At 42.5% G+C, this 7440-nt stretch overlaps 1 protein-coding gene across 4 annotated transcripts in view; it reads right to left on the bottom strand.

The window, feature by feature from the left end:
• ST3GAL2 (ST3 beta-galactoside alpha-2,3-sialyltransferase 2) overlaps nucleotides 1-7440 on the bottom strand; it is a 66179-nt gene that overhangs the window by 8417 nt on the left and 50322 nt on the right. For all 4 annotated transcript variants that reach the window (XR_009560188.2, XR_009560191.2, XR_009560189.2 and 1 more), the window contains one exon: nucleotides 67-259. The gene's annotated coding sequence lies outside the window, so the exon portion shown is untranslated. The remainder of the gene's footprint in view (nucleotides 1-66; nucleotides 260-7440) is intronic.

The following is a 7440-nucleotide window of genomic DNA, read 5'->3' as shown; positions in this document are numbered from 1 at the left end:
CACTTTTCTCTTACAAAAATGTGAACATTCTACTCACGCTGTTGTGCGACCTGCCTTTTCACTTACCCGTGTATCTTGGACATGTGCCAGGGATGTGCCTCACTCTCAACAAGCATCATTCCAGCGTGTAGCTGCCCCAGCATTACATCATGGCTCCTAGTGATAGGCACATGGGGGCTTCCACTGTGTTGCTGCCCACGGTGAAAATACCAGTCCCGCTCCTCTCTGAGCCCAGCTGAGACTCACTCAGGATGTATACCTGGAAGTAGAGTTGTTGGGTCAGAGTGGGGACCCTTAACATTTTAACACATTGTTAATATAGCCTGCCGAAAAGTTTTTACCAATTTATGTTATTGCAGTGATAACAAAGATACCTATTATGTGCTTACCAACTCCCTCTATTATCAATTTTTAAAACTGCCAGTCTGAGTAGTAAAAATAGATTATATAACTGCTTCATTTTTTTTAATTTAGTGATGTTTGGCAAATTTTCAGTTTATTGGTATTTGACTTTTCTGTTTTGGTGTGTTGCCCATTCCTATCTCACCATTTTGCTACTGGCTTGTTAGTCTTCATTGAATTTTAGCCACCTTTCTATTTTAGGGAAATTAGACTGTCTTGAGTGGTGGACGTTTTCCTTTTTGTTTGTCTTTACAAAATCATTTTTTCTTAATACTGCACAAAAGTTTAATATTAGTCAGAATGGCCATCATTAAAAAGTCTATAAACAATAAACGTTAGGGCTTCCCTGCTGACACAGTGGTTGAGAGTCCGCCTGCCGATGCAGGGGACACGGGTTCGTGCCCCTGTCTGGGAAGATCCCACATGCCGTGGAGCGGCTGGGCCCGTGAGCCATGGCTGCTGAGCCTGTGCGTCCGGAGCCTGTGGTCCGCAACGGGAGAGGCCACAACAGTGAGAGGCTCGCGTACCGAAAAAAAAACCAAAAAACAATAAATGCTGGAGAGGGTGTGGAGAAAAGGGAACCTTCTTGCACTGTTGATGGGAATGTAAACTGATACAGCCACTATGGAGAACAATATGGAGGTTCCTTAAAAAAACTAAAAAAAAGAACTACCATACGACCCAGCAATCGCATTATTGGGCATATGCCCGGAGAAAACCATAATTCACAGAGTCATGTACCACAATGTTCACTGCAGCACTATTTACAATAGGCAGGACACAAAAGCAACTTAAGTGTCCATCGACAGATGAATGGATAAAGAAGATGTGGCACATATATACAATGGAATATTACTCTGCCATAAAAAGAAACGAAATTGAGTTATTTGCAGTGAGGTGGATGGACCTAGAGTGTCATACTGAGTGAAGTCAGAAAAAGAAAAACAAATACCGTACGCTAACACATATATATAGAATCTAAACCTAAAAAAATTGATTCTGAAGAACCTAGGGGCAGGACAGGAATAAAGACGCAGACGTAGAGAATGGACTTGAGGACACGGGGAGGGAGAAGGGTAAGCTGGGACGAAATGAGAGAGTGGCATGGACATACATACATTACCAAATGTAAAACAGCTAGTGGGAAGCAGCCGCATAGCTCAGGGAGATCAGCTCAGCTCAGGTGCTATGTGACCACCTAGAGGAGTGGGATAGGGAGGGTGGGAGGGAGACGCAAGAGGGAGGAGATATGGGGATATATGCATATGTATAGCTGATTCACTTTGTTATACAGCAGAAACTAACCATTGTAAAGCAATTATACTCCAATAAAGATGTTAAACAAAAACAAAAAAATTAATATTGCTCAGACTTCATTATTAAGAAATCTGGATTTCATGTCATGGCTAGAAAACCTTTCCTCATCTCAGTATTATAAATTATTATTATTATTACTTTTTATTTTTATTTATTTATATATATATTTTTTGCGGTACACGGGCCTCTCACTGCTGTGGCCTCTCCCGCCGCGGAGCACAGGCTCCGAACGCGCAGGCCCAGCGGCCATGACTCATGGGCCCAGCCGCTCCGCGGCATGTGGGATCTTCCTAGACCGGGGCACGAACCCGTGTCCCCTGGATCGGCAGGCGGACTCTCAACCACTGCGCCACAAGGGAAGCCCAGTATTATAAATTATTTACTCATGTTTTTGTAGGTTTTGAAGTGTCGTTTTGCCTGCCTGATTTGCTGTGAGCGATTACGGGCGGTTACCTCCGGGTGAGTGGGTGTTTGGGCTGGAGCCGAGACTGAGCGACAGGGTCCAGCTGGGATCACGTGTGAGAGAAAGTGAGACTGAGTGTCCTGGGGATGCAGCAGCTACGGTGACTGCAGGTGTCTCAGGGGCGCATGCAAGCCACTGATGCGGGAAGGGGTTCTGGGAAGAAAAGTGGGAGCGAGAATTGGAACAAGTTTCCAGAAAGGCCGGGGACAAGGCGAGGTGGGGTAGAGAGGAAGCAGTGCTCAGGGTGCTTGGAAGGGAGACAGGCAAAGAGGGAGAGGAGGTCGTGTACAGTGCCAGCATTCCAGATAAGTGACACCCGCTTTGACCCCAAAACACAACAGTGATACAGAAAAGGTAAAACTAGAAAACAAAACACCGCCTGACCCGAAAAACGAGATGAATACTTCTGTGGACCAGTAATGGGGAAACATGCAAAGCTGAGAGCAGGGCTGAAGCCAAAGCTTGCTGGGCTCCCGTCCGGGGACCGAGCAGCTGCAGGCTGTTAGGTCCCGCTCAGCAGAGGGGCTGGGAAGCGAAGCGCTGCACACAAGACCAGAACTCAAGGCAGCCTCGCCGCTTGGAGGGCGCTGGATTGGAGCTTCGCCTGCACGCCAGTTGGACAGAGACTTTCATCAAGACGCAGGCCCAGAAAGGAGACAGGAGAATGCGGATCCCCGCTGCAACCGGTAAGCCACACCATCCTGTCAACTGCCTGCCTGGTCTGATATCCTCTGATCTCACTGAATCAGCGCACCTGGCTCTAGAATAAGGGCGAGAGGGGCGGGGAGCTGGATGGAGCCAATTGCTAAATCCACCTGTGGGGCTTCCCTGGTGGCGCGGTGGTTAAGAATCCGCCTGCCAATGCAGCGTACACGGGTTCGAGCCCTGGTCTGGGAGGATCCCACATACCGCGGAGCAACTAAGCCCGTGACCGAGCCTGTGGTCTAGAGCCCGCGAGCCACAACTACTGAGCCTGCGCGCCTAGAGCCTGTGTTCTGCAACAAGAGAAGCCACCGCAATGAGAAACCTGCTCACCGCAACCAAGAGTAGCATCCCCCTCGCTGCAACTAGAGAAAGCCCGCACGCAGCAACGAAGACCCAATGCAGCCAAAAATAAATAAATAAAATTTTTTAAAAAAGCAAACCCACCTGTGGATTGTGGGGAGAGAAGAAATTGAATGCAAAGAAAGACGCAAACAATAGAGGGAAGGTGGGGAGGGGCAAGATAGGGGTATGGGATTAAGAGATACAAATACTAAGTATAACATAAATAAGCAGCCAGGATATATTGTACAGCACAGGGAAATACAGCCATTATTTTTTAATAACTTTAAATGGAGCATGATCTATAAAAACATTGAATCACTGTGTTGTACACCTGAAACTAATATTGTAAATCAACTATACTTCAAAAAAAAGGTACCAAATTCACCCCAGATAAAATTTATTTTATGGAATGGCCTCATAAGAGGCTTACAGTATGTTTGGATGCTCAAAGAGAAAGTGAAATGATTACATTTCACTGAAAAGAGCAAGAAACTATGAAGTAAATTTGGACAAGAGCAGTGGTGTGCTGAAACTCACACAAGCTGGCTGGTAAATCACTGGCAGATTGAAACTGGCTGTGCTGGGAATATTTATACCACAGAAATCAGCAACACTATATAAATCAGGGGTTTTAGTTTGTTTTCAGAGGCAGTTTACCAGCATACCACTGGTAGATTAGAAATTTTAGAAATGAGAAAGTCATTGAAATAAACTGAGTAAATGGGAATCATAGATTTTACATCCTAATTATACTCTCATTTTAAGGACAAAAATAAGAACACAACCGAATTTCAGTAGAGAAAGAGAAAGCGAAATGATTACATTTACAATAAAACTATTTCTTGCTCCCATAAGTTCTAAACTGGATGTTCCTGATTGGTTGGCTCTTCTGGACACTTTCCCCTGACTCTTTCCATTGAAAAGAGTGGGTTTTTTTTTTTTTTTAATAGAATTGATTTTTTTAGAACAGTTTTAAGTGTATAGAAAGAAAAGGCAAAGTTACCTCATAGCAAAAGAAGGATTGAACTCAGATCCTTCTGAATGCAGACACCATATGTTCTTTCTACTTCACCAAGCCTTCTCCCTGGAGAGAAGCCATGTTGCCAGAAAGAGCCTGTATTATTCTCAGCAGAAACAGTTGTTAGATGAAAGGTGTTGTTTCTATATTCTCGGGGAGCAGGCTGGTCCTGATACCCACAGTTCGGCAAGTGTAAGGGGAGGGGCCATCTTGCATTTTTGTGCGTTAGTTGTCACACAGACAAACTCACCGCAGAAGCTGTGATTTTTCTGGAAGGGTAGTGAGAAGGAGCATTGATTCCTAATTCACTCAGAAAGGAATAATTTGATTTTTTAAAGGGTTTCAGGATTTCACCCTTCCCCTCACAAAGCCAGGAATGTTTTCCTATTTTGCCAGATATGTAACAGGCAGCAGTTCCTCGCCTGCTGAATGGCAGCCCTCAGCCGTTCACTCCTCTGATGGGTAAAATATTTAATCGCTTCCTGCCCTTCCTCTAGCATCCAGCCAGAGTGCCAGCCAAGTGTGTATCCACCACCCCTGGTCAGGCCATAAATCGTAATGTTTCTCTCCAAAGAGCCGTCTGTGTTCAGACTGTATTACTGCTCACTCAAACACGGTGCCTCTCCCAGAGGAACACACATCCCTGCTAGACTGAGGCATGGACATGGGACTTCTTTGACATCAAGGAAATGTGAACTTCTTGACAGAAGCATTCAGAGCCAGGCTGTGGCTCACCAGACACTCTTTTCCTGGCCCTGAAACAACAGATCCACCACAGACGGCACTCCTTTCTGTCTGGGTCCCTGAGTGACCATGATGAGCACAGCCCGTGATGGAAAAGTGGCTTGAGTGAGAAACAAACTTTGTTGTTTTAAGCCCCTGCGAGTTTGAAGGGTGTTTGTTACTGTAGCACAACCTAGCTTATCCTGACCACCCTCCCTGCCTTGGAACGGCTGGTTCCCTGTCCAGTCACCCTAAGGTCAATCCAGATCATAGATATGCTCCATCTAGGTACACAAAATTCCCAAGCAGCTTCTTGATCCACTTAATACAGAGGAGAGAAAAATTTCCAATTCCCAATTATTTAAAAAGCCTCCATCATGACAGAGAGGGGTTAAATAAACAACCACAAGAAATCAGCTCTGTGGAGACAGGAAAACAGACGAAGAAAAAGGTGTCTGCTAGTATGTGATTAAACACCACACTTACCTAATTTTCCTTTCCAAGAGTTCACTGAATTTATCGGGAAGGAAAGAAAAAGGTATAAACTCACATGGACAAATAAAATGGAAGCAGTTACATTGGAAGAGGGAATTTAACAAAATGTTTGGAACACACAGAAAAATGAATGAAAAAGCTCCAATTTTTAGTAATACAGGGAACTATATAGAGCATGAAAAAAATTCCAATCCAAAAACCAGCTACAAAGCTGATAATATTCTGTTTGAATATATCAAAGAACTACTACTTTTAGGGTTTTATTTTTAACATTTAGCTCTGATTCACTTGGCATTTTGGTGAATGGTTTAGGCTATGGATCTAATTTTATCTTTTTCCAGATGGTTATCTAGTTATCCCAATAAAATTTATTTAAATATCCATCTTTTCCTAAGTGATTTGAGAGGCCATCTCTATTATAAACCAAATTTCCATGCGGACTTGGGTCTAGGTAATCAGACTAATGAAAGAGAATTGAGTATCCAGAAATACTCAAGTGAATATGGAATGTCAGGGCGGTGGTCACCTTCAGGGGAAGGAAGGGGGCTGTGCTTGGCAAGGAAGATGGAACAGAGAGGCCTCTGGGGTGCTTGCACAACCCGAGTGGTGGCTACATGAATGTTCATCTTAAAATAATTCATTAAGGAACCGCCATACTGTTTTTCATAGTGGCTGCATCAATTTCAATTTCCCCCAACAGGGCACAAGGGTCCCCTTTGTTCCACATCTTCACCAGCGCTTGTTATCTCTTGTCTTTCTGATAACAGCTGCTCTAACAGGAGTGTGGTGATATCTCATTATGGCTTTGATTTGCATTTCCCTGATGATTAATGATGTTGCATATCTTTTCATGTACCTGCTGACCATCTGTATGTCTTCATTGGAGAAATGTCTATTCATATCTGCCCATTTTTTAATCAGATTGGGTTTTTTGCTATTGAGTTATGTGAGTTCTTTATATATTTTGGTTTCAGGTTTTACATTTAAGTCTAATCCATTTGGAGTTAATTTTTTTGAGTGGTGTGAGATATGGGTCCAGTTTCATTCTTTTGCATGTGCATACAGAACTACCATATGATCCAACAATTCCACTTCTAGGTACACATCCAAAAGAATAAAATCACTGTCTTGAAGAGACATCTGCACCCCCATGTTCACTGCAGCATTATTTACAATAGCCAAGACATGGAAATAATCTAAATGTCCATCAACAGATGAACGAATAAAGAAAATGTCATGCATATATACACAATGGAATATTATTCAGCCATAAAAAAGGAAATCCTGCCTTTTGCAACAACATGGATGGACATTGAGGGCATTATGCTAACTGAAATAAGTCAGATGGAGAAAGACAAATACTGTATGGTCTCACTTTTACATGGAACCTAAAACAACTAAATTCACAGAAACAGAGAGCGATTGGTGCTTGCCAGGGTGGGGGAACGGGTTAAGGTGGTCCAAAGGTATAAACTTCTAGTTACAAGATAAATAAGCTCTGGGGATGTAATGTACAGCATGGTAATTATAGTTAACAATATTTTACTGTATGTTTGAAAGTTGCTAAGAAAGTAGATTTTGAAAGTTCTCATCACACACACAAATATTTTAACTATACGATGTGATGTGTTAACTAATCTTATTGTGGTAATCATTTTGCAATATACACACACATAAAATCACTATGAGTATACCTTACATACATATATAACTTTCTATGTCAATTGTACCTCAATAAAGCTGGAAAAATAAAATTCTAGCTTTTCCAGTTCTTCCATATAACATGTTCAATTACCTCTTTTTTCTTCAGTCCATTTTGATAACCAAATGGCAGTGGAAATTGCTTTTCCTTTACCACAGGAATTATATAATTCTATCTATTTATAATCTATAATCTATATGTATTATATAGTATTCCATCTTTGCTTTATGAAATAAATGTCCATTATGGAGCTTTTAAAAAATAATAATTCAT

Source organism: Globicephala melas, chromosome 19, assembly GCF_963455315.2.
Source record: "Globicephala melas chromosome 19, mGloMel1.2, whole genome shotgun sequence".
NCBI lineage: Eukaryota > Metazoa > Chordata > Mammalia > Artiodactyla > Delphinidae > Globicephala > Globicephala melas.
The sequence above is the reverse complement of the archived record's forward strand: the minus strand, read 5'-3'. Positions and strand labels throughout refer to the sequence as shown.